The 27581-nt window shown below is 39.1% G+C and overlaps 1 protein-coding gene and 1 long non-coding RNA gene across 3 annotated transcripts in view; one reads left to right on the top strand and one right to left on the bottom strand.

Annotated features, from left to right (window-relative positions):
* CPE (carboxypeptidase E) overlaps positions 1-27581 on the bottom strand; it is a 55649-nt gene that overhangs the window by 26605 nt on the left and 1463 nt on the right. The gene's annotated exons all lie outside the window — the stretch shown is intronic.
* LOC111928367 (uncharacterized) lies at positions 1344-3886 on the top strand. Of its 2 annotated transcripts, none has more exons than XR_015287445.1 (3): positions 1344-1433; positions 2438-2496; positions 3860-3886. It is a non-coding gene; the product is annotated as an uncharacterized LOC111928367 (long non-coding RNA). The 2 variants fall into 2 exon arrangements; XR_002864061.2 differs by lacking the exon at positions 3860-3886 and adding an exon at positions 2765-2829.

Consider the following 27581-nt stretch of genomic DNA (forward strand, 5'->3'; position numbering starts at 1 on the left):
GTCTTTCTGAGGCATCACAGTGGCACTTGTTACTCCACCAAGGCTCCTGGTACTGGATGTTCCTTCTTGATTGATAACTGGAACATTCTTTTATTTCCCTGCTATTTTGTCACAATCCGACACTGTGTGAAAAAAAACCTGTGGGCTGCAGATCTGATTCAGACAGATGATGCTGAAGTGCGTGCATTGGTCATTGCTAACACAGGGAAAATGATAAAATTTTCTCAAAAATGTACCCTTGCAACAAGTCCCTTATGTAGACAGCATATTACAGAATAAGAGTTCCTTTTGCACTGGCATATTAATTCAGCTCCCCTTACTTAGATGAGCCTGGATATTTACTGATCTTACCTTCTTTGATTATTGGCCATGGAAGTTACAGAAAGTGTTACAAAGTGACCTTTTATAAAAATGAGAGGACAAAGTGCAAAAGTTAATTATGCTATTAATTTGTTCCTATGTGGAAAATAATATGAAAATTTGACTTGTGATGACTAACAGGGACCCTATTCACACCAGAACACAACCAACCTGATTTATGTCAATATTCTCAGAAACTAAGGGGGTTGGTCCAGAAAAAGTACATCTGCATTGTAGCCTTAAAAACCTGGCAAACTTTGTGAAAGCCTGCCTGATTTTGTGAGCTAATGCTCTCTCAAGTTTCTGCATTTAAGGTATGAAGCCTATGCGATAACCAGCAGTAAATCTCAACTGTACTTGTGCTTCAGACAGCAGTGGTTAGATCATGTCAGTATAAAGCAGAAGAAAATAAAGGCTAAATGGGTAGAGAGAGGTAGAGCAACACTACATATCCAAACACTGCAATATTGGCTCCAGAAATTTTCAGTGTTATGTAAAAATTTTGAATAAAAACTGGTATTGTACCTCAATAATTTATTTACAGTCACCCAGATAGAAATGCAGACCTGTATTCTTGGAGAAGGTCTGTCTGTTCACACTCATGTATGTTTGAAATATAGACACCCTTTTAAAATGCCCCTCATATCACCTTACACATTAAAAAGAAAAGAAGTGATTATTACTCCTAGCAAGATAGTATAATAGTTTAAGGAGAGGAAGCTAAACTGGTGCAGAGGCTAATAAAATCAAACTTCATGCGTAAGAGGAAGAAGTGAATCACACAACAGTTTTATGACTCAATAGTAATGATGGAGATAACTGAACCAGACAAATCTTTTGTCTCCACAGCAGATGTGAGTGGATCCAGAAGGCTTTCAGGAGATGTTTTGCCTTTAAATAAGGCAGCTCCAGACAAAAAAATCCCATATGGACATTGACCCTGACTGCAAAGCACAGTACAGCTGTATAGCTGAGACACAGAACAGTCTTCATAAGATAGAAATGCTTAACAAAAAAATCTGTAATGACTTTTAGGCCTGCTCAAAGCACACACTGCAGTGTCCTAAAGCCAGGTATTTTTCCTCATATAGGGAACAAATGTAATGCTTTATATTTTCTCAGTTTTTGTCAGGGCTTCCACTAGGCTTTCCCCCTGTCAGGAAAATTAATTCACAAATGCTAGAGGAGGTTTATGCCCAAAAAGGAGACAGAGGAGTCTTTTTATTCTATTTGAATAAAGGGAGAGGCCATGGGGCATTCCCCTGGGGTCTCTCAAATTTTTGGAGGGTGCAGCCTCCTTTTTGTCCTAATTCCCAGCTGCTTGTCCCTTCTCTCTTTCCCCACAGGCTGAGGTACTTGAGAGGTACAGGCTTCCCAGAACGCCTGATACCTGGGGTACCTTCCCACTCCACAATGCATAATCCCTTCTTAATTCTTAACTCTTGTGGAATTCATGGTGCTTCCTCAGTGCCTCTTTCATCTTTCAATGGAATCCATCCCATTGTTTCTGTTATCTCTCAGTGATAGTTTCATCTTATCAGCAGGCCCACCGCTTGTTTGTAAAGACAAACCCCTCATCCCTCTCACCCCCAAAGAGTAGTAAGACATTCCTGCATTTACAGAAAGGACTTGTGCACATGGTCTCAGTCAAGAACAACAGAAATTGCAATCCTGACCTTGAACAGCACTCTCTAAGTGCAGAAAGTCAACCAGCCACTGAGCAGCCACCTATTTTATAATGAACCCTATGTATGGCAATAGGGCTCTGTGAAATGTGGTAAAAAATGAACCTACCTAGGGTTTATTCTAAGTGCACACAGAAAGGCTACTTCAAAGTAACGAAGCACATTCCTCACAAAAGGGCAAATAATAGCCATGTTCTACCATTATACCCACTAGCCCCCAATATGCCAAGGACATTAAAGGGCAATGACCAGCAGGGTCAGTAGCCAAGGAGTAATTCCTAGCCCTGTCTAATTACTGTTTCCCCTGAGCAATACAAAGCAGCTACAGAAAATCCATCTTTTGTGGTCCCTTTCATCTCACTTGAAACTTCCTTTCTCTTTTATGTTACTAGCAGTACATCAGACAAGCTCTTCTTTGACAATGCAGAGGAAACATCATGTTAGTGAAAAGGTACGTCTTACCCAAGGACAATTTTGTTCACTAATAAAAGTCCAAGGGCTTTTGTTACTTCTGTTAGTGGTGTCTGACATCAGTCTGGGCATTTTCACCACAATTCCTGTGTAGTCACTTGTATTTTTTTAGTAAGTGTAATAAAATACTGGGAGCTGAGATTTTGCTGGGCTTCTGAAATTCAGACCAATATTAAAGCACTGAAACCAGGAGGAAAACAAAGCCCTACCTTCCAGATTTATTACATTTTATTCCAATTTTTTTGCAGGTGTAGAAGTCTGGCAAGGTATAACAAAGAGGTACAATAAAATCTGGCATGTTTTAAAAGGTGGATTCATAGATTTTGTACCTTTATATTCTGGGATTTGTGAAATTTCTTTTCTCATACATACTGCCATTATTCATGTCTTGAGAGCCCATGAAGTAGCTAACTAGCCAGCCCACAGAAGAGAGCATAAAACAGCCAAAAGGCATCTCCTGAGAAGCCCTACAGCAATATTGTCACTTGAGGCATTTGGGACACTATGAGAAGGAAGACCCCTCTAAATGAAGAAAAAAGGGAACCTAGGAAATAATAATGCAAATCAAATAGGAAGATGGTGTGGTGACTGACCCAAAACACATCGATCAAGCTCTTGATTCTAGAACAATAATACGACAAACAGAGGAACAGTACTGAGTAGTATGGCTGCAAAACCTTTTCTAACTGCATACAAGCACTTTTCTACCTTTGTGCTTGTATGTGGATACATACATCTCATAAAAGGGCAGGAACATCCCTCACTATGAGACTCAAGCAACGAGGAGGTCATCCCCAGGTCATGAAAATTATTTTCGTGTTTCTTTTCCCTAACATCGTCTTTGATCTAAAGCACACTTCTAATTTTAACCAAAGAAATTGCATTTGCAGATACTCAAAATCATATGAAAAGACAGATCTGGCACAGTTCACAAACAAAATCAAAACCACATGATTACAAGACAGAGAAAAAACCTTCTGGGAAGTGACCCAGTATTCCCTGTTTTTATTAACCCTGTTACACCTTATGATTCAGTAGTTCATTCTTATTTAATTAAACAATCTGAAAGAAAATCCTTTCAATGAAATTATTATATTTTTGTGTTAAAAGACAAAGTTGTTTGGATTGTTTCATAAAATACTAGCTTTCCAGTATTTGACACATTTTCTACTTCTTTTTTATACATATAAGTCACCTTTTCTTTCAACCTGGTCTTAACTTTCATGATCACAGTGTGATGACTGCCAAAAGCATGCTTCAGGATATTTTTTCCAGCAGTCTGCTAAAACATAAAGAAAAAAGAAATAGTTACAAAATGTAACTAATCCAAAAAATGTGTTCAGATTTTAGGAACACAGAAAAGGGAAGGCAAAGAGTCTGAAGATTTCCCGCACTGACCACTAAAAACTGCACCTAATAAAAGGCAACGAATTTGGCAGAGAGCAGCCAACACAGAAAACTCACCAAGACACAGTACTAACCCTACACAAAAGAACTACACTTTTCTCCCCAAACAACCCAGTGATATGTGACCTGATTCTGACCATAGAAACATTCTTCTGTATGCTCTGCAACAAGGACATTTTCCCTTTTAGCTGTACCAAAAACCACCATTGAAATTGCCCTGAGAGCTCAGTTTTATCTTGTTTTCCATTATGTAGGACTTGAACCATTAAACATACACATACCTTCAGCATATCAGCACTGGAGGAGTTTGGAATGTCAAGTCAAGCATTTACTCTGGAGTTTGACAGGACAAGGCATTACAGACTCAAGCAAAAGCAACTTTGGGAAAAGATTTTCCACTGACTCCTGTAAATTCTCAATCAAGTTTTTATTTCTGAAAAGTTCCTTTCTGGATGAAATTTTTCCATCCACATTTGGTTTCTAGCCACATTTTTTGTCCTTGGATAAGATGTACCTAGCAAACTTTTTTTTAAGCAAAATATTTTCACCTATTTATGAGTTATCTTAGGGGAAAAAAACATAGGCCCTATTCAACAGCTCTTTTATTTTCAAAGATGTTTTCTTTGCAGTTGTGAACCTAGAAAAATTAATTTTTCAAGCTAGAATTCTCCAGGTGGTTTGTTTTCACTGAAACCTTCTCCTCAAAAAGTTATGAACCAAAAGATTTTACAAAGGTTGACAGCACCATCTTGCAGTATGAGATTCAGAATCCTGACGTCATTTGAAAAGCTTCTAGAAAAAGTGTGCAGAAGGGCACACGGGTGTAGTGGAGTGCAATGACTAACAGCCTGATTTTGCTTAAAAAGGAAGACAGAGGTAAAATCACATCTGTATCACACTATTGCTATGCAAAGACAACTATTTCAAACTCTCCCCTGTCAGAGAATTACCCTTTTCTTACAGAGGGAAACCAAAGCAGCACTTAGCACTAAGGCTATGCTGGGGCCACATGCATTCCAGGATCCCAGGGCAAGCTTTTTGTCCCCCACTGGACCTGGCAGTCTAGCAGTGCAACCCCATGAAAGTGGCAAACTCAAAACCAAGGTCTGCTCCTAAAAGATTTCACACTGGGAACAATGCTGTTATCACATCTTACACTCTTTAGAAGGTCCCCTTAGATTTAAATAATCAACATGTCAAAGGAAGCAGGATATGAGGGCAAACCTAAGTAAACCTAAGTAAAAAAATCCAAGAGATAATTTCAGGAACTGTTAGTTTCCTGGCTAGGAACAGCTTCAAGGCTTCCATCAAAATGTTGTTCTTTCATGGCTGAATATCTTACAAACAACCAAGCTAAAATATAACACAGTAATGTAGGAAGCCAGACTTTATCAGGCATTCTGACCTGGGCATTATACACGCCTGCTGTGAGCATCTCATCCTTTGCTTTGCCCTACACCTTTTTCAAATAGGCAGAAATAGTCCAATCATGATGGCTTTCCCCTGAAAAAGAAAGGTTCCTATTTTAAGACTGCTTGTTAATGGAAAATGGCTTGAGTCTGATAAAGAAATACAAAAGAAACCACTTTACTATACTGATCACTAAGCAATGGATATTAAAATAAACAAAAAAAGAAGCTCCCCAAAAACCCACAGCAAACAAACCAGCACATCAGTGAGAGCTCCTTACCAACATGCACAGAAGCTTGATAAAGGGATAGTCACAGTGCAGAAAGCCCATCTGGGACTTTAACCATGGTTTACTCGAAGCTGCCACTCCAGCAGTGCAAGACTTCCCAAACAGGCATTAATACCATTGTCCCAAAGGCTGCAGCAGCCTCCAGGGAAGGACAGACACCACTGTGCCATCGTTGAACAAAGACTGGACCTGCTCTCAAAGCGTCTGCTATGCAAGCAAAAAAAAAATTAAAAAAAGAGGAAACTGAGCCGTATGGCAAGGACAGGGCAGGCCATGATCTTACCACAGACACCATTAATCCCTTTTCCTCCCTTACCTTTAAGAACTGCTGTGAGAAAAGCACGTATTAAAGAGAGAGCTGAGGAAGGATATCAAGCATGGCCTCTGACACTGCTGTGGGGAGTTTGTTTGCTACCTAAGATGTCACAAGAGTGAGTGCAAGAAAGGTGGTTTGAAAATTTGCTCAGTGGACAGCAGAAGGGATCATTAATAGATCAGAACTACAAATTAATATTTTAACTAACCTTATACTGAGGTTTTAACATCTACTAATACTTTGTTAATGTTTCAACAGCAACAAAATCAACTACCGATCCTAAATTATACTCCAAGCCTTTGGACTCAAAGAAACCCCCAAAACAGGCAGAATAAGCAATATTCAGCTCAAATAGAAAACTGAATATGAGTGCATTTTTTTTATTTTTTATGGAAAAGTTCAAAATGAAGAAACAGACAGGATGGTGTAAGAAAAGCAAGACTGAGCAAAATGAAATCACTTCACTGAGCAGTTAGTATAAAAGCAAGTGAATAATGGCAGAGAAAAAAATACAGAACATTCACTTCTCATTACACTGAAATTTTTCTTGAGTATATTCTAATATGGTTCCACTAAAAAAAAAATAAAATTAAGAGCCTTATGATATTTTTGAAAGTCTGGGCAGCTGTACTACAGAGCTTTTTCTTCATGGATTTTCATTACAGAAATATCCTAACAGATGTAATTTTGGTATCACATCGATGCACATGAGGGAAAGCAGGATGATGTGTGATGTTCAGCTGCAATTTGCTTATCATTTGGCTTTAGAGCTACACGTTTCTATTTACATGAAGGAAGGAAATGTCCTATCTTATGGTTTTATTTTAGGTTTGGTGAATTTGGATTACAGTCACACAAATACAACCACAAAGGAAAATACAAGTTTTGTGAAAACGATGTCACAATTGGTGAATATATTATTTTTCAGGTAAATTACAAAAAACTAGAGAAGCCCCTTTTGTGCCCTTCCTGTGTAGGCTCATTTAAATCCCATGAATGTTCTAAATCAACATACAAGAGTGAAAGACAGCTGTTTTTTAACCAGTTGAGTGAGGAAGACAGAGAAGCTGACAATATCTGCATGGAAATTTTGTCTTCTCCTTCTGCCAGAAGATTTTGCTCTAAAGTAGAACTAAACAAAGTTATTTGTGGGTGGTTTTTTCCCACTGGTGAATGATGCAAAAAACTGCAAGCATCCTGGAGAGACAGCATCCAAGTACCTGTCAAAGGCAATGGTCCATGACACAATACTTTTATTTTTAAAGTGAATCTGGCCTTTAAATTCATAAGTAAGAGAGTAAATGCTCATATTCAAATGTATTGTGATAGTTCAGATTCACACCTTTGTTCTACCTTTATGACATGGAGATTAGAGTGCTATGGTTCCTCTTTGAGAGTGCAAACTCAAAACACACTCCTGGCTTTTGTGAAGGGCTAGAAACATTAATTCATAAAGAAAACCCAAATTTCTACAGAATACAGAAATATTTTAGCACTTCTGAGGTTTGACAAAACAATGACAAACCACATTACTCCAAATCCTGTGCCAAATTTCCTACCAGTTGAAGAAGGATTATTGTCTGAAGTGATCAGACAACAGTACAATACTGCATTTAAATATATTACAGGTAGTGAGCAGAAAAGTAGCCTGAAGTAAGTTTGAAGAGCTGGCATAAAGATCACCACACCAATTCATAATATCATTTATTTATTTGTCTACTTATTCTAACTTCAGTACCCACATTTTAATCAAAGGTTAAAACCCAGATGTTTCAAAGTGCAAAAGCTCACACTTCAAATGGGTAAGGACATATGAAAGAAACATGTGTTAAGATCTGGATAAGGAACATTTTCTGGTTTTCACTGTTTCTTTTTTTTTTTCCATTACATGTGGTCCTAGCCATATTATTTCATACAGAAAGGGAGTTTTGGTCTTTATTCTTTGCTGGACCTTTTGTTATTGTTTGGTTTGGTGGGTTTAACTGTTCAGTTCTGTGTTACAGGATTGCTTTATCACCCCTAGATTTGATTGTGATTAGTTATAAAGGAATAACAGATGTAAACAGATGGGAACAGCCAAGTATGGGTGGCAGCAAACCACTAAAGCAACCCCCTAACTGTTCTGATGAGCACCACCTAAAACACATGTGCATTCCATGAAGATACACTGCTTTCAGTGACACTGCATTTCAGAGGTCTAAAGAGACATGGCAGATGCCCCTCAGAACACATTTTCTGTTAGATGTATTTTTTCTGTCAAATACAGGAAATTGAAATTTTACGTTGGCATCAATATTCTCTGCCTGGAGATAATGGGCACTGAACCCAACACATTTTGCTGGTACAAATTCATAGTGCTACTTTTTTCTTACAGAAAATTTGATGTAGGTAATTTCAAAGAACTATTCTGGAAGCAGAATCCTGGGTAGCAGACCAAGTTAAACCCCACTTCTTTTTAAGTTCAAGTCTCTCCACTGGATCTGTACATTGCAAAAATTATCCAAAAAGCAATGAAGCAAGCCAAAAGCATCCAATCAGTGTTTACATAGCAGAGCTATAAATCCTACTTTACATCCCAGTGTACAAAAACTTCATTTCTCATCATACAGGCTTGAAGAGGGGATAGAAAAGCACACTTTTTCTCCTATAATTTTTTTAAGGCTATGTCATTGTAACTATTTTCATAAACCTATACTCTATACATAAGATATAACATTAAGATAAAGTGACTTTTTCCCAAGGACTTCCAAGCACTTATCTTCATTCAGAAACACTTGTGCATTTTTAATTTATCTTTCCATTTACAGAATGTTAGAAATGGAAGACAGAGAGGCTTATTAAAACTACTTACTTAGAAGACAAGTTCATTGAAAAAAATGAAGAAAATGCTTAGTACATGCTAAGATTTCCTCTGGAAATCACTGTGGAAATAACAAATGATGCTATGCTCCTGCAGCACTTACATGTCCTTCATTCTGGGGAACAGGAGGCCAGGATTTCCTGAGGTTAAAATACAATACAGAAGATAATCACTCTTGAGTTTTTCCACCAAATCAAAATATTTCAGAAGTTATTGTGGATTTTAGGGCGAGTTAAGAGCTAAGCTGCTGTAAGAGGTCAAACAATAAAGGCAATTATAGAGAAGAATAGAAGACCAATGTAAGCTACTCTAAGCAGACAATAAGATGAAATATGAAATAATATACCATGTCAGCCTCTGAAAAGAACAAATTCAGCTCTGCTGCAAGGCTTGTAAGTGAACAAAGGCAGCAGTCTCACAGCATTGCAGTGACTGGAAAGCAGCACTTTGAAATTCAGTCACTTGCCCAGAAGGCTATTCCATGATTCAAGGTAATGTTTTTGAGAACAGCAGAGAAATACCTTGAAGAAATTGGAGGTCCTCTAAAGTAAAAGGTGAGGGAGAAGGAATTTTCATTACAAGGGACCCAGAAAGAGAGAGGACAACAGACAAAAGGTGTAAACCTGGCAGCCTGAGCTCAAACAGTGCTCTTCCCTGAAGCCTGGGAAACAGAGGTGCCAGATGTGGAGCCACCCAGACCACAGCCCTCAGACAAGCAGTGCCTCAGTGCTGCATGGTTCTGGAGATTAATGTCCACCAAGTTAATGTCTCCATGGCCTTGCTATATGGTAACAACCAGCTTTTCATCATCATTCATCCTGCGAGACCAAGAGCCCAGACCAATCACCCATAGCATCCTGTTGCTTTCACATTGTCTAAAATTGCAAAGAGTTACCATGCTGGCAATAAGAAGGACAAAAGGGAGGGAAGGGGGACATCTTCATTGATTTCTCGTGACACAGACAACACCACCTAGCACATGACTATGAACAAGCAGAGAATGAACACTGTGGGGATTTGTTCATATTTTTTTCTTAATTTAACTTTCTAGCTTCAATCCTACTAGATATTTTCCTGTCAGTTTTGTTTGGTTTTTTGTTGGGGTTTTTTATGACTGTTTTCTTACTTCATGTCTTCACCTTTTTCTTGTAAACCATCTCCTCACTACTAAGTTTAAACAGTTAATTACTTTCTCTCTGATGTATTCCATACTGAATAGTGGTTTCCATATGTGACCTCACCACTGCTTAATCCTTACCCTTTGCTTTCTGTCCATCTATCCTGAAAAATATTCAGTTTGGCACAGTAATAGCACCAATTCACTGGATACCTTTGGACACCCAAGGCAGCAGCAGCAGCTATGTGCCCTGGGTTACTGCCAAATTAATGTATTTGCATTTATATTCTTTATGGCCTTGACAAGCTCTAAAGTAAAACCAGTGCTTGGCCTCCTAGAGGACCATAACACTGGGGTTGTTTATTCAAGCACTTGGAACTGATGGAATCTCACAAGCATTGGAACAGTGCTGGGATATGCATTGTCCCAGTTTATGTGTCAAAAGGTGGCATTATTTTGCTGCTGCCTCTACAGTCTCAGTGCTTCAAGACTTAGTGCTTCCTCTGAGCCATTTTTTAACCTTCCTCTCTTACATTTTTCCCTTATATCCATCATCACAGTATTCCTACCTCTGGAAAATATCTCATTTCTACTTTTGCTTAGATTAGTGAAAAGCAGTGCACTGCATAACTGTTCATAGAAAAGCCAGCTCATTGCTTCCACTGTTGCACCGACTTTACTATCCAGGAACAAAGCATTCATCTTTCTTGTACGTGAAATAAACTTGAATTAAGTAAAAAATATCCTTAACAGTGATGTTTTGGTGCATGACATGGACCAAAATTACATTTCAACTACAGATTATTCTCAAAAGTCAAATAAATACAAAAATTGCATATACTGTGATTTTACTTTTACTAGAATTATGAAGAGTTTTCCCCAGTTCTTTCTCTTCTGACAATTCTAAAAATTGTTAACACTTGATAATTAACTAAGAACACTTCTTAATTCATTGTTTGCACTTTACTTATCAGTTCAATGTAATTCCAGAGTCTGTCTACAATCATTGCTTATGATTCATGGTTCCTGAGGAAATTTCACAGAGACACGGGTCTGAAACCATAATAACGACATTATGACAACTTTATGAGTTGACATGTCAAACAGTTCAGCATTTCCATGGGAAAAATGAAAAGGTCAGGAATTTCCCTCAGAAGTTGTGATTAAAAAAAAAATAAATAAGAAACAAAAAACCATAAAAACTATGTAAAAAAGTATGGAACAGAGAACTTTAAAAATTATGATTTAGTTTTATACTAATTACCAAAGTGTTCCTTGAAGAAAGAAAACAGGGTTTTTTAAAGAAATCATAATAATTATATTCAATTTGAATACTTCAAAATTTATTTTGTTAGGGAAATGTGAAAAACTACCCATTTTAAGAAGTTCATTAACACATTGCATGAAAAAAATGAGAACAATCAACTTCATCTTTGTGATATCAGCTAGAGACACTATTTGACACAAAAGTATCAAGGAAAACCTAATAACAATAATGTCATCGTCCTTTCCACAAAGTATATTTCTTTAATTGCCTCTTTTCACAGAAAATCTGATATTACCATACCTCCAATCCCATTGGGAAAAAATGTCTCACACTGTTGAAGATCATTTCCCTCTGAGGGTGTCAACCTCCAGATTATTAGGAAATATAATAAATTCATTTCTGTCCCCATTAAAAATTCTGTGATGTTTCCTTTAGTGAGTGGGTTGTTTATCCCATTCCTTTCTTTAGCTTTCCATTTGAACAGCCCCACTGCACCAGAAAATCTTGTCAGTGGAGGTGTGAAAGCAGCGAGGACAAGTTTAACCTACTTAAGTGGGTGACAATAGTGATGAAGATGCAGGTTTAAGCACAGGATAGCACTACAAATAAGCACCAAAAAATTCCAGTTGCAACACCCTCAGGCTCTTTTAGCAGAGAGGAAAACCTCTGGTAACACATTTTCCTCTCAACCACTGGATTCAGCCACTTGACTAAACAAAGTATACTTTCTGGTACAACTGCAGTTTTAGTTATTTACTGGATACTCTACGAAGGGATGGGTTTGTGCCTCTATCTTCTGAATAAATTTGTCCTCCACACATATAATTACCCATATATAAATAATTTAAAAGTAAAAAACTTTCCTTGAACGTCTTCTTAACTCTTGCATGATTTCAGAGTCTATTTGAGTCTTGGCAAATAGGCTTGCCACGATTCTTCAGGGTAAATACAACTGAAAAGATCTCAAAACAGACAGATCTTTTTAGCTGGCATCAAAACACTTCTTTCTCTTTTGATATAGCCTACAGAAAATCCTTCCTAGAATAGTGGGCACTCAGTAAACATTTTCTGCTACCACACTATAATTGTTCACATAGCAACACATCAGCACTCTTGGGAGAATTCTGTTTCTTTTTATCTAAAGAACTTTCACAGACTTTAACATTAGCTAGATTCTTTCATGTCTTTTCTCTATTTGCAGAGAACTAAATGAAACAGTTATTCAAGATGCACCATATCCCTCTAACCTATCTGCTCTTACCCCTTCAATACATGAGAAAGTTTTAGAAAGTTACCTTTGGTATTTTTGTTCCCATTCTCTAAGACCACTTCCTTTTCAAAGTTATTTATGTTTTTCCCCTTTGAAATTACTGAATTGCAGACAAAGCAAGCTCTTGACTTGAACATAGTTTAAGTGTAGCAGATCTTTGAAGCTTTTGAGGCTAATGTGAACATTTGAAACACTGTTTTCTGGGGTATCTTTCATTTGGCCACCTACCAATGGTATTCTGGTTTGCCTTGATCCTCTGGTGAGACAGGATCACTGTGTCCACAGTGTTACAGATACTGACCTCACTCTTGCAATTCAAGCAAACAGGCTGGCCTGAGAAACCTTCCCTGAGTCCATTGTAACTTTTTTACAGAGTTGATAAAAAGTTCAAAAGATCTTTTTCTATAACAAGTAATAAAGCTTCAACTTTTGAAAAATGGGTCAATTTATGCCAGGAAATCACCTGAAAAAAGACTTGGTAAACAATTGGTGAATTTCAATGCACCAAGAACGGCAAACTGAGACATGAATTTTAACTATATCTTCATGTTTCAAATTGATTCATAACTGGGTAATTTTATGAGCTTATTTATTTTTATTAAAACCTATTCAATCAAATGATGTCAGGGAATATAAAAAAATCTTTGTTCAAGTGAAACGTTGCCACTGAAGAATTATGACCATTGCAGGAAAGACCACTCCACAGCATCGACTGAACCAGGAAATCAAGGAATACAAACACAAGGTAGCAGACTTTCGGTTTTTGACAATTCATAAGTCCAAGGAATTTTTTTTTAAAAAAAATCACCAAGACTGTCATTTTTTTAGATGGATATTTTCCCTCTTTTCTGTTTCGGTAATTTTTCACAGAACAATATCCAAAGAAATTGCAAAAATACATTTTCGCTTTTCAAAGGTGTAAAAATCAAAAGCCGTTTGGAAAGAGTTTCTCATTTGATTTTGGTGTTTGTTTTTCAGTTGTTGGGAGTTTTTTGATCTCCCCAAGAGCTTATCAAAAAGGCTTGTCTTTGAAGTAGTCTGAAATTTTCATTGCTACCAGGGATAGCCAAGCAAACAAGAAAGAAAATCAGAGTATCAATCTTACACATGCTGAAGATCATTAAAGCTCTGCTACTAACATCAGTAAAAAGCAAAATGTCCCAGTTTATTGTGTATGTCACTGTTCACAATTGTCTGTGCATGACTAGAAATGGGAAAAGCATGGGCTTCACTGTATCCACTATTCAACCTTTTACTGTGTACACTTCACAATACAAAACAACTTCCAACACAAGATCGGGTATAATGCTGTGCTAATTTGTATTTGCATATTGTATTCAGATGATCTGGGATTTATTCATTTGTCAGACAAAAGAATTGACAAAATCTCCCAGCCATTGGTGCTGTGTTTCATTTCAGACTGTCATACCACTGCTTGATGAAAAGGTAATTGCAGCATGAATATGAAGGGCTGGAAAGTTTACCAGTTTTAATGCAGAGTCCTACCTAAGATAAGGATCAGAGTTAAGTCTTTCTGGTCTTTTAATTTTACTTCTTCTTACTGAATATTGCAGAAGCTTTAAGGATCAGCTCAGCAATTACCCCACAGGTGGGTGCACCTCCACTTCCACAATGATAAACTTCTCTTACAGAATTCAAGAAACAGATTCTCTACAGCCAATAGTTGAGAGACTGGATTTTCCCCTTCTATGAGAACCTTTTGGAAGATTTCTGATACAAAATGTTCACAGACACATGACTATGTCCACACAATCACATGATTTTAATTTACAGTAAGTTATATTATTATTAATGGTTTATGAAGTCACATATAGCCCACCCTTGAGTCCTGCTTTCATAATACTTAATAGTTTAAGTAATATATCAATCTCTGGATCCCTTGATCTCACTGGCAAAGCTTCAATTGACTTCACTGCATGCAGAACTGAATCCCATATAGATTTCAATGCTATTTAATTTTGACTGGTTTCCTGGAAGATGTGCATTCATCATTGCAAACCAGTTAATGGGAAAGCTGGAAGAAGCAACTCTTGACACACTTTTCTTGAAATGCTCTTATGCATGTCTGATAAACTGCTTCAAAAATTAAACAAGGGCTACCCAATTTGCCAAGTAAACACAAAGAGAAATTATTCTGCATTAATGTCAATGTATTTTTAAACAACAAAGAGTAACAAAGGTAACCAAAGAGAAAGTAACAGAAAAGCAGGATGTCTGAACTGAATTGGACCTAGGTCTAACCTAAAGCAATTGCAGGGAAGACTTTGATCCACAATCCTGCTTTTTGTAAAAGCATTAATGGTAAAATTATTACAATATTTTTTTTGCTTGTTTCCATTCTTAGACACTAGGTTGGACCCTGTACACTTTACTATCTCTTGTAATCCCATGCTCTTTTGCTCAGAGGTTTCCATTTGGACAATAACTGCAATGACGATCCCAGTTCATAAGGGACTGCAGCAATCATCTCGCCATCTGCTGAACCACTGATGTCATCATTTGAGTATTCCTTTTATGTATCTAAATGTGAATGTGATTTCTATCTCTGTTCAAAGCTTTGAAAGGGACATTTAATGATGGAGCTATAAATAACAGAGAAGGATCTCTATCTGTGGTTTCTCCCTGGCCTTTTTAATGTACAGCCACAGCTGCTTCAATTTTCCAGAGATTCTGCTGGAGAATCTCCTACAGAAAGGGTTTCTGCTCTAAACCACAATCTTATAAACAGATTGCTGACTAATGTGCCATGTTCTTGTTGTACATTAAAATTACAGCTTCCTTCTAGACAGTACAATCTTGATACACCCTATAATGAAGCCTTTAAGACAGCAGAAAACAGAAAGTCTACAGAATCTGATTTCCTGGAAGAAAAAGCCATGTAGCAAAGCCATGCTTTTTTAGTCTTTTCTGCTTCCTCTCCTCTATTTCACCCTTGCTGTATTTTGAGAGACTGCTTTTAAAAGACAACTGCAATGACTAAAAAAATAAAAGGGTAAATAACAGCAAAAAGAAAGGAAGAAAAAAGATGCAGTGGTACTTTAAGAACAATGTGTCATTAGCTACTTATGGCTGGTCATTTCTAAAGCACATTTCCATATCATTAGTTTCCAGGATTACTGGTAAAATATATCACAAAACTTACAATACATTCATCTGTGTTCATTCCATTTCACATTAACAGTAAATTTAAAGAATTATGTCGGACACTCCAGACAAGAAAACCTTGTTGCAACTATATCAATTTCAGTCAAGTCACCAGACTTTGCAACTCAGCAGAATGTCATGTAGCACAACTGTAGCACAGCTGGTGCTATTTCAGATGCTGCTATTTCCCTATTCTGTCATCTTTTCTCATACTACAAAATATGAAACAACCAGTGAATAGCTTCATCAGCTGCAGTCAGCTCATTCAATTGCTATGAAAATGCAGCAAGAATGGAAGCAGCATTCTATCCCTGGAAATTAATGGAATGGAGAAAAAACAAAAGTTCATTCCTAGACTATAAATACTGCTATGTCAAATGTCAGTATCTGGGGAACTGAAACAAATGAAATAATGTGAAGGAATTAAGTAGCATCTGGCCAACATCAGAAATGAAGCTTTTAAGCACAAATAATAAAACTGAAAAGCGACAAGCATGCAGAAGACTCCACCACCAAGCAGTGTAGGTGGTTTACAGCCCAGCTCCTCAGGGCCAGTCCCTCCTGATCCTCCCCCACGTTTGGAGAAGGCTCCTCCTGGCCCCACAGGGTCTTTAAGAAGTACTAACTTGTGGGTTTATCTAGGCCAAAGGGCCCACAGTCATGCAGGGGTAGCATCACACCTCTCAGGCTGATTTTAATACTTCTGCACACTGCGTGCCATACCCTGGATGTGTTGTGAGAGTAGGAAGATGCATGAGAGGCTACAAGAGATGACAAGGTAATGCTGGAAGACTGCTCATGGATAACAGCAGTGAACAATTCTGTGGCAGCAACATCTGCATCATTATGAGGTGGCTCTTGAGGTGAACTGACACCCAAAACTGCACCCAAGCTTTGTTTCAGAAAGGACTGAATGACAGCCTTAAAAACAAGCAAACAAAACAGGGAGCAAACTGACTTACAAACTAGGAATTGGGGTTGGGAGCAGGCTGGGAATACGATTCTCTGGCTTTCTTCCTGTGCCTTATATTCATTTTGTTAAAACAGAACTAAGCTGTAAAAACATTAAGCATCAAACATAATCATTCTAAAGCTATTTGAAGGAGTGAGGACATCCACAGCTATGTATTTCTTGGGTCCTGCACTTGAAGCAAAATTTTATGAAGAATTTGTTTTGGCACCAAAGTCAGAGCTCCAGAGTAAAGGCTTAAAACCTAAAGATTTGTGGAACAGATCCCATGCCCTTGTTTCATTTTATTATTGCACTCTACACTTCACACCAATATCCAAGAAATATCAATCACATCAATACCTGAGGACAAGTGTTGCACTGCTGCAGAGCACTCAGAAATGCTTTCCTTCAGTAGTTTCACAACATCGGTAAACTGAGAATGTGAAAATGCCTATCAAGCTTATGGATAATTATCAAGAGTCAACTTCAAATTCCATCCAGTTTTAAGTCTATCCAGGAGAATGAAGCCTCCAGCTAGTTTTCCTTCTAGCCACTTTCCTCACCATGCCCAGCTTACAAAAAACCTCCACACTGGAACTCAAACTCAGACAGGAATATTTTCTGGTTCTTATTTTTCTGGCTCTTATTCTGGTCTCTCTTTAACCATTCATCTCTGGCTGGGGAAAAAGTCCTGAGAATAATTAAGTATCATGGTAATAATTACCAAATAACAAAACAGTGAAAATTCATAAGCATCTGAGGCATGTCAGCACTTACACATAAGCTCCTTTGGAAGATAACTCCCACTCCAGAGTGGTATTAAGGAAAGCAGATGAAGACTCACTGATATAAATAGATCAAAGATAAGGTTTATCTTAGTCTCCCTTTCTTATCAAATCCTTTCCTTAAAAAAATACATTTTTGAAGGTATACAGTCAAACTAAAAGAAAATATTTTTTCTTCAAATCATGGACTCTGAAGTAAGAGGTCCCCTAAAGGGACTCTGTTTGGTTAGACCTTAATTTCTTCATTTAACACTGCAATGTTACAACATACTTTTCCTTAATATACAATATGATCTTGTGTTGGTTTGAGGTGGTGGAGCTGTAGTTCCCAAGCAGCTTTGCAGTGAAAAGGCTTATTTTTGAAAAAATGTGGCTGCCTTCACATTCACACCTGAAGAAACATGCAAAAGAGTGTTTTTGTGCAGAGAATATTTCAAATATGCGCTGACTGAGTATAAAGCAAACTTCTGAAATTCCTTGTGCTGGCCCCCAAAGCCCCACTTCATCTCTGTACGAGCTGTGATTTTTCAGGATATTTTTATGCACAAGACAGCTTTTGAAAGACCCCGTAACTCTTGTAGCTTGTCTTACTAACATAAATCAAACCATGTTGGCCAACTCCTTCCATAACAGAACTGCACCTTTAAATACCACTAATGCCAGATGGTCTCAGCATATAAAGCAGCGTGAGACAACATATTAATGCTACTCAAACAAGCAACTTGTGCTAGCAGCAGACCAATGAAATCAGTCTCAGGCTGCTAATCCTATCTGTCTCCATGGCAACATCTATTTCAGACAATTCTTCAATTTTCAAGTCAGATGAGCTCCTTGGCTCCTAAACTTCTCTATTCAGGAGGTGTTCCATTGTCAGGTACTTTTTCATCCTGTATTGGCTACTGTTATCACACAGATTTTATTTTTATCAGCTGCTTCATGGAGTATCAAGGAACAGATGCTCCTCTGTTTCTGTTTATTTATAGGCTTTTCCACTAAAGATTTTCACTGAAGGTTAGCAATATTTATTTTGACTATGGATTTGTTCCCTTAACTGCAACACGTGGAAACCTCACAAATATTGATGCCTCTGTTGTGACTCTCCTTATCAGCATCGGAAGAAAAGGAATTGGTTCCTTCTTTATGTTTATCTGCTGTGAAGGCAGATTTTTAAACAAAACAAAAAACTGTGTATCTGCTGCAGGCAAATAGGGAGAGAAACTCCTGACAGCCCCTCACCATATGTCCATTAGCATAGCTACGTCAACACAAATACTGGGGCTACTGCAACTAGGAAAAATCTGACAGGAAGCAGGTAGGAACTGCTGCTTAAAGGCAGATCAAATGCTGAACCTCATGCTATCTCTCAAGTACCAGTACAGAAGGTACCTGGCACAGCCACACCTAAACCTAGCATAGGAGCTGAGAACATGGGCATGGAGAGGAGAACCTGAGTCACAGGAAGAGGGTGTTCTCACCCAAAACCAAAAAATTCCCAGCAGAGCCAGGAAAGCAGACAGCCATCCTTTACCACAAAACAGCTTTTCCACTCTATGAAACAACTTCTCATTTATTTAAATATTAAGCATGTGTGTGTGCTTAATGTTTAAAATTTAAGCATGTGAAAACCCAGCTTCCAACCCCACAGCTCTCTTTCCTCTCCATCCCTCTATGTACTGATGTAACCAAAGAGATGGAAGACATTTCATCCAGAACAGCATAAACATGGACCAGTCATTCATTAAGTGCAGGCTATTACAAAATCAGAGTCACATTTAGCTTTTTTTTTTTTTAGGGTACACATGCAAGTTGGCTTAAAAATTTAGCATTATCAGGATTTATAAGCCTCCTGCTGAAATTCAGATGAATAGCTCCCGCTCACTTCAGTTTGATTTGTGTATGCTCAGCAACTGGGTGGGAGGAAAAATTTAAGCATGGGGTAGTCTTACCAGGTGAAGCTCTGACTTCAGAGTCATGAACTCTCTGACATGGAGAGTCAGCTTACCATAGTCACAAGGCTTCCTTAGAAGTACCATTTTTCAGGAGTGTAAAAGTGTCTATTTATGTCTTAGACTCACCCCAATTTTGCTCATAGTTCTAGAACTGTGTTTTATGCAATAAGCCAAAATGCTGCCAAAACCACAAAATACTCGGTTTAGCACAGGAATAAAAGGTTCATTTTGAACGATCAGCGTGCAAGGAATGCACCACTCACAACACTGAAGGACAACAATGTGTAACTGAAGGACACTGATGCTGAATTTGAGGGACCCAAAAATAAAAGTCAAATGAATATTTTGCAGCCAGAAATGTCAGGAGACAAGCATGTGGTAATTCACACACATATTATCCAGATATTTCTAATGTGGTGGTATGGGAACCACAACTCTGCAGAAAGTTTTAACCTTTGAAATGTGCAAAGTACTATATGATTTCTCTTTTGTTTGGAGAACTAATATGACAAATGTCTGGGCCATCCTTTCTACCAGATCATTAGACTAGCAAGGGTGTCTTTGCCAAGAGAAGAGTTCAATAAACATTGGCCAGTTGGATGTCTCCCCTGACCAAAGGACTTTTCATTTGGCTTTAAGGCATATTCATACCTAAGCAAAAGTACTCAAAATGGCATTCAGGTTGTTCTTGCTTTGGGCAGGCTCTGCAGTCAGAACAGTATCTTTGATCATAAATCAGGCAGCTCACACTCCACAGCCATGTGCAGCTCTGTGCAAATAGCTGTCTCCATGGGGCTTGATTTGCAAGCAAACAAGGATGTGAGGTTTTGCTCATAATTCAATATGAACAACTACCAGGAAGCAGCTACTAACTTATGCAGTTATAAATGTCTCGCTTTGGAAATCAATTAAAAACAAATGTTTACTGCCTTTGAACTGCCAGCCACAGGTTTATGATTCAAGATTCTCTCTCACCTGGCCATTGTAGGTACACAGACACACCTCTAACATATGGCTTCATACTGGCCCAAACCTCATAGCCCTTTGACAAATACCTGCTGCTGTGACAGGAAGATGTGACCAATGCCAATTCAGCTAGCAGAGCACTGGCACTCTGCAGGAAACCTCTCTTTCATAGGGGAGGGCACCATGGACCAAAACCTCAGTTTCCCCAGCAGTGCCCCTGAAAGCAGCGGGAGGCAACAACTTCATTGCCAGGGGCAGCTACTGCCCCTCGACACATACAGCTGTTTCTCCACAGTATGGCAGAACTTTTGTTCCAAAATCCAAAACCCCAGCACGTGAAGCTGGGACTAGCTCAGTTTCAGCTCTGTTGTTCTGCAGAGCTCCTAGCCCTCTCCCAGCACACCACCAGCTTTCACCCTTATCTTGAGATGATACAGGCTGATGTATGGCAAAAAAAAAGAGCTCCATTTCCTGCCCCACAGCAGATCAAACCTGCCTATCTGTCAGTTTTACTGTTAGGAATTTTTTTTCCAGTCTTTTTACTACATTGACCCTTGATATCTTCTTTGTTTAGCCTCAGCATACTAGAAAATAACCTTCATATGTAACCTTCATATGTAACATCCCTTCCCCACTGAATTCATTGAATGCTGGCTTTTGATGTGCACCTTACTCCAAAATGAAGTTTACACCCTTTACTCTGCTCCTTGTAACCCTAGCAGTCATTTCAATTACCTTATCCAGAAGCTTTAAAGCACATACAGTAGTTTTCACTTTTTTTTGATTCCACAAAATTTTGACAGAATTGAGTTACTAGTCTTTGCAGGTTAATTCCCAATTCAACTGGAGGGAAAAAAAACAAAACAGAAAAACAAAACAGCAAGGCTCTACGGTAATACATGCTTTTGTTTAAAAAGAAAATGTAGACCAAAAAAAAGATGTGACATAATGTTTTGGTTTTGGTTTTTTTTTTCCTTAGGAGGAACTTGAATTAAAATAGGTACGAGGACTTAACAAAATAAATTAATCTGCTGAAAATAGCTCAGACAGGGTTCATAAACTGTATGTTTTGCAAAGACAACATATAAAGCACAACGAGGTACATTAGATGATGATACATGAAGGCTGGGATTCGCCAGATCATAATCATAAGCTCTTGCACACTTTCCTAAATCAGAAGCCTACCCAATGTTAGTTCCTCTTGCAGTCCATGGAGAAAACAGGCACTTTCAGAGGGCACTGCAGCCTAGCCAAGAGGTGTTCCTGCTGACCAGGAAAAGGGAGATTACAGCATGAATATGCATGACCAGTATGTAGGCTTCTAAATCACAACCCATCTTTGAAAAGAGAAATTAGATGTAATGAACACAGAACTAACTCCAAACATGTTTTAATACTAAATTATCAGCTGAGTCTAGCAGCAACTCCACTGGTACAACCAAAAAATTGTGTTTATTCTGAAATCAGAAGACTTCTCTTGTGCTTTTCACCCTCCATGTAATTTAAAGGCTTGAGATATTGATTACTAAATTACAGAGTAATAAAGTTTCTCCTGAAAAAAAAAAAATTTAAACATTTTAATAATGAGGTCACTTTTGATAAATCACACAACTACAACTTACTGTCTTTAACAATACATGCCACAAAATCTTGGGAAATACCTATGCTTTATAGACTTCCCAAAAAATCTCTGGAGTTTGAATTATTGTGACCCTAATAAAACATCACTTTAAGCCAAGACAACAACAAAACAGGCCCCCCTTCTGTTTTCTTTGGGAACTCTTAAGGCATTCCAAAGGTGTGGGAGGTGATGACAACTCTTCTCTTTGAAGGAAATTAAAGTAATCAACTTTTCAAAAGGAGTGGGATTGTCAAAAGCGGTCAGGGTCGGATCAACAAACCCTGAATATTCTGCATACTCAGACTCATTTTAAGCCTGAAAAGCAAAACAACTGCCTTCCGTAGAGTCATGTTTATTCTTAATGATTACAGACCACCTTTTTACCCCAGCTTGCTTACCAACTGTGTTATCCCAGTAAATAAAAGATAAACTGCTGGGATGCAGTAGCTGGGAGCCAGTGTGTTTCTGCAGGTAGCACACAGCCTCTACTAACCCTTCTTTAAATGTTCTAACAAAAGGGAAGTCTTTAAATACGTCAGTCAGTGAAGAGATTTGGAGTGAGAGCATTGTATCTGGCGAGGGCACTGCAGACTGCCTAGCACAGCTGCCGAGCCACACTGGCTGGGAATTTCCATTGACTTCAATGGCAACGTGAATGGCATTAACAACCAGCTGCGAATGTCATCTGCAAAGGGGTCTGCCTCTCCTTGATTTGTGCCAGCTCTCCGAGACGGTTTTCACTTCGTATTCTACACCTCTGTTTTTAGCTGAGCGTGAGAACTGAGATAGGATGAAATCAGAGCTATTAAGGAAATATCTAAGAAAGATAAAATTAAGGAAGAGAAATTTGAAAGTCTGAAAAATTCACGCAGTGCATACATGCAGCCATCTTCATGCTGCTCTACAGCCCTTCCGAGACCTGCACATCCTACACAGTCTGTGAAGCACACTGAACATCCCGCTCTGAATGCGGGCAGCATTAAAATAGTCCTGCCAGAAACTACCCCAGGCCAAATCCTGCCTGGGTGACTCCAGGGGGATACCCTAACCAGCACAAAATCCCATAAGGGATTTTTCTGGAAAGGTAATTACAGCTTCTCGGCCTTCTGCAGAATGCAGGGGGTACAGCCCGCCCCAGATCTGCACTCCCAGCAGGCCAGTCAGTAGCAAATCCCTGACAGTGTTTGATGAGAAAGCCAGAACATCCTCACAAGCTCTGAAAGAAAATCTGTTCCCTGAGGCACAAAGGAAAGAAAAATTCCAAATGCAGAAGGCTAAATGAGGAGTAAGTTCAACCATGTTTTACTCTGCATTTTCTATCCATGCCTACAGAGACACCAGCAGCTGCCCTCTTCCCTCTCCTCTAGTGCTGCAGGTGCTCAGACAGCGGCTCAGCTGTAAAGAGGATTGCAAACCTAAGCCAGGAAAGCAGCTAAACCACAGCTGACAGAAAGGGTGAAAGCACACCACGGTCAGCACAGCATCTCCTGTATTCCTGATACAGAGTCTTGTGCTGACACCGACCTATTTACGGCCCCTACCTTTATGTGGTGCACCCGGATGAGGATGAACAAAGTGCACACACATTTACCAGCAACCAGCCCCCTACCCTTCAACATCTCCCCTCAAAAAGGGAACACTGCATAAGTGGCCCTTGATAAAAAACAGGGTTTGCTTAAACCTCGAGCACGCATATCAGGCTTGCTCTCTAATATCTAGATTTAATTAAAACAAGCTCTTGCCGTATGCAATTTTTATTAATGATTTGCAAATATGGGAAAGATCAACAGGTCCAATCAAAGAGCTCGTAAGATTTTTATGTGCAGATTTGAAGCGCAAGGAAAAAAATCCGAAAATCAAGTGCAATTCACTGTAGACAATGAGGTTAGAACAGCTGTATCTGATGACATCACCATAACCAAGAGACGAGCTGTGTGCTTTCTGGCATCACCAGTGACACAGCACCCTGCCACCAACCCCAGCACTGCGCCCACTCACCTGGAGCAGGGCAGCCCATAAGACCCACAGGTGACACCCAGTGGTCTCCCCACTCAGGCTGCCACCTACAGCAGCACAGCTGATTGCTGCCCATGCTGGGCTGGCACCGCAGCAGCCTCCTACATGTTTGCTTCTTGTTCTTCTTCTTTTGCAAAAGAGCAGCACTTGCTCGTGGTTCTCTTAAATGGCTGTGGAGTCATTTAGATTACAATAAATCAAGAGGTATTTTTTAATAGGTTTTGTTCAACAGTGATGACATTATGGGAAACAATTCTTCTCCCTATAAATTCATCAGCTTTACCTATTGCAACTTCTTACCACTGAAAGTACCAGCTCGCATGGCTGCTGCCACAGCTGAATACGGGAGCACTTCACTGACAGCATAAAAACCTGTTTGTATTAGCACAGAGTTCTTGGGTTTCTCCATTCATCAATGTAGAGCTGTGATTTTCACTTCTCTCTTAGTCACCCTCTATTTTTTTGCAGGAAATGGTTCTAGCACTGCATGACTGGGGTGCGAGAAACTGAGAGTCTCACATCTGGGGGCTTCGGAGGGGCTAGTACAGGAGCTGCAATTTGGGAAGCCAAGAAGCTTATTTAGGCTCAGTGCCAGCAGTGACCTACCCAACTCATTTCCTCACCCTGCCAAGTGGAGCTTTTGATAAAGTGATGGGTCCAAGGATTATTGTAGCTGAGCTGCAGCTCATAAAATTGACTGAAGTCACACCCACAGGGCCCTGCAAATGTGACAGCTGCACTGCTCAATTCACAAACAGTGTGCTCCTGCCTCACAACTTCACATCACTTTGTTGTTTGAAACTGCAAACTATGTAATTTTCTAGAGAAGCAGTTGTCTCACTCAACTACAAATTAACCGTTTCCTTCTATTTGACATATTTTTAAAGATGTTTTGGGGAAAATGATGAACAATAAAATCATTAACATTCTGTTCAACAGAACACCAGACATCCACAGCAAGAGCATATTTCCTCTCTCAGGAGTAGTCAGTTTCTCCTGCATGTTAACTAAGGCAAAGTATTGCTTAGTTTGTCCCATTAAAAAAAAGAATAAATCTGTGCTTTACCATCAGATGTCCTGTTTTCCCCTGGAAGACCATCAACTTTCCACTACTTCTTTCTCCTTATTTTACCTGACCTTGCCGTCCACCGTCTTCTGTCAACTTTGCCAAGTTTTGGTGAGCACAGGGACAAAACTGTGTTTTCTCTTGCAATCAAAGCTACTCCAAAACATTTTGATTGCTTCCAGTCTACATGCATGCAACACCTTCTACACGTAACCACTGGCACAGTCTCATTCAAAGCTTCCTCCACCTTCACTGCCTTGTCCTCAGCAATTCAAAGTGATGTTTTCTGCCTTGGTATAAAATTTGATAAAGTTCAAATGCCTTCATCTCCAGGTTCTGCTTTTCCTTATTCAAGGGCTTCTTTTCCATCAGTGATTTCAGGCTCTGATCTCCCATGTAAGTGCAGTACCAGCCTAAAGAAATTGTTGCCACAATAAACACCCAAAGAAACATCTAAAAAAAACCCACAAAAAACAAGAAAAAACACCGCAAAATGCACAAACCTACAAATGTTAGCCCGAACGCTGTTCGGCATGAAGTGCAGTTGAAGGTGGTGTGATGCTCAAGTTTGTAGAAAGGCAGCACATTCTCTAAGCATTTAATGTAGCATCAGAAACCTCAGGCAATCTCACACTTCTGGCATTTATCATGTCCCAAGGAAGAGCTCAGTGCAGGCTCAGCTCACAGCACCCAAGTGACTAATTTGGGTTTCCAAGATTTGCGAAAAGACACTTGGTATGATTATGCGAGAAACCAGACTGGCTCATAAATGTAAAATGTAAAGTCATTCTGACTTCCATTGCAGTATCAGGACTTTAAGAAAATCCTCCTGATGACTATTTACCCCAGGAAAAAATGAGGCCTTTATGATTTGTTCCAGTTTTTTCATTCACTGAGGATTTTTTTCGGTTGCTTTGGAGGTCTAAAGCATATTTCTGAGGCTTCTCTATTTCTCTCAAGCAATTTTTTTCAAACATTGCATATATATTACAAAATTTCCAAAAATAGCTGATACTCAAAAATTGCAGTTGATTTGTGTGCCTTAATATGATCAAATGCATTCACACAAGGCTACACAGGCATGCAATATGTGTGATTATGCAGTGGTTGCATGTACATGCAGTATTGGATTTACTCAGTAGAAAGCCTCTTTACCCAGTACAAAGAGTCTTTACTGATGCTCTGCTGACACTTTCCTGATCTATTTTGTTATCAACTTGCTCACTAAGTGAACACAAACATTTCTTTTGTTTCACAGCTGTTCACTACCTGATTCAGGTATCATCCCTGTGTACTCAAGCCTTCTAGAAGCTTGAGCTCTCTATAGACTAGAAATCTGTGAACCACAGCATATATTTTGTTCATACCTCCCTGTATTTAAAAATAAATCCTGTGACACTTAGGATATCTTGCAGGAAGACATAATGTTCAGAACTTACAACTTTTTGGCTGTCTGGGAAAAAGTAACTATATGTATGTATATACATGTGTCCTTGATTCTATAGTTTTTTAATAATAATATATGATGATATATCAGTTTCTGATCCTGCAATCTTTACCAAACAAAATATCCTCATTCTGGTTGTTGCCCTGGGAATCAAGCATGGATGCTCACAGTGAGCAGGGTTCCCCCTCCAGGTATGAACAGAATCAGTCTCACATTTCCTGCCACGGCTGGTACAAGGCTCCACTTCTTTTACTGCACAGCTTAAAAAAGCTTGCATAGGAAAATGGACAGTGCTACCTTTTACTACGCAGTAGAAGAAAGGGCACGTTTTTAAGAAGAAAACACCTCTAATGCAACTATTGGCAAAATATATAGGTGCTTAGGCTCTGTAATAAGGAAGCAGGGGTGGTATCAATGCTTTTACAACTCTTTCTTAGGAGTGCAAGGGTAACTATGCATGAGGTCTGTCCTGCTGCCCTTCCCAAAAAAGATCCCCAGTTTCTCCCATGCACCACTGCAGAGAGGCGTAGCTCTCCACTTTTTGAGAAATGTTCAGAACCTCACAGAATGAAGGTGAGGATTGAAATAAAACAATGAATTTGCTCTGTTTCAAACCCTGGTTAATCCCCTTCAAAAACCAGCATTTTCAGCATCCACCACTAAAGATTACCAGGACTCATCACATTCCCTGACACGTGATTTGGACATTGCAACATGTGGCATTTTTCTCTATAGGGCTCCATTAGTAAGGGACCCAGCACGTTCCAGGAAATGTTTGACACCGTCTATAGCTTGCATGTGGATGCAATCCATAGGAATTTTTCTTTTTTGCGGTTTGTTATTCATATACTGCTGGATTCCCTTTAGCTTGGGCTCAGTGACAAACCCTTTCTCACACCACTGACACCGAGAGCAGTGTGTCTCCAGGAAGAGGCATAGCCCCATCTCAGACTGCACAGCATGCTGCTCGTTTTGTCCCTTTCAGCTGGCTTGACACAACAGCCACATAAACGAGAGACAGCGACTATTCCCTGGCAGCAATGCAAAATCCCAGTAATAACTGTTATCATTCTGGTGTGCAAATCACACAGCAGCAATAGAGTCATCCTTAGCTTCGGGATCCTCACCCCCTCTTATCAAGATGGCAACGCACCACAAAGAA

Source organism: Cyanistes caeruleus, chromosome 5 (assembly GCF_971803275.1).
Source record: "Cyanistes caeruleus chromosome 5, bCyaCae1.hap1.1, whole genome shotgun sequence".
Taxonomy (NCBI): domain Eukaryota; kingdom Metazoa; phylum Chordata; class Aves; order Passeriformes; family Paridae; genus Cyanistes; species Cyanistes caeruleus.